The sequence below is a fragment of the Vanessa tameamea genome, chromosome 10 (genome assembly GCF_037043105.1).
Source record: "Vanessa tameamea isolate UH-Manoa-2023 chromosome 10, ilVanTame1 primary haplotype, whole genome shotgun sequence".
NCBI classification, from domain to species: Eukaryota; Metazoa; Arthropoda; class Insecta; order Lepidoptera; family Nymphalidae; genus Vanessa; species Vanessa tameamea.
Genome location: NC_087318.1, coordinates 7906138 through 7906677, shown reverse-complemented (window position 1 = coordinate 7906677; position 540 = coordinate 7906138).

Genomic DNA, 540 nt, shown 5'->3' with positions numbered 1-540 from the left:
TTCTGTAAAAGAGAGCTAATCACGCAGTCTGTAGCCTAAGAACTTTGTTCATGAATAAATTCAATGGAATGAAAACATTTACTTTTGTTTCTTAATATATACGTATTTTCTAATGTAATGTACTTTAGACAAAAATATATTCACGAATTTGTAAAACAATTTACACCAACTCCTGTTGTGTTGTTGAGTAATGAGTACGATCTTATGTCAGGGTTCTCAAAAACAACGATTAAAATATTTAGAACAATTCTAAATAATTATATTGGTAAGCTTTTGTTTTGATATATTCGTCCCATCGCTATAATATCGCTAGTTTAAGGCCGTATCTATTGATTAGGAAAAGTTTAATCTCCTCTGTGAGTTAGCAAATACAATCAAACAAGCAGATAAAAGGACAAAGTTAAATAAAGTCATTTATTTTGTATATGAGCTAGTGAGTTTTATATATTATAGCATAAGCTTAACTTACTATTATTACTATTATATTACAACAAAAACTTAAATTATAGTAATAGGGACATTGTGTACCAAATAAAATTA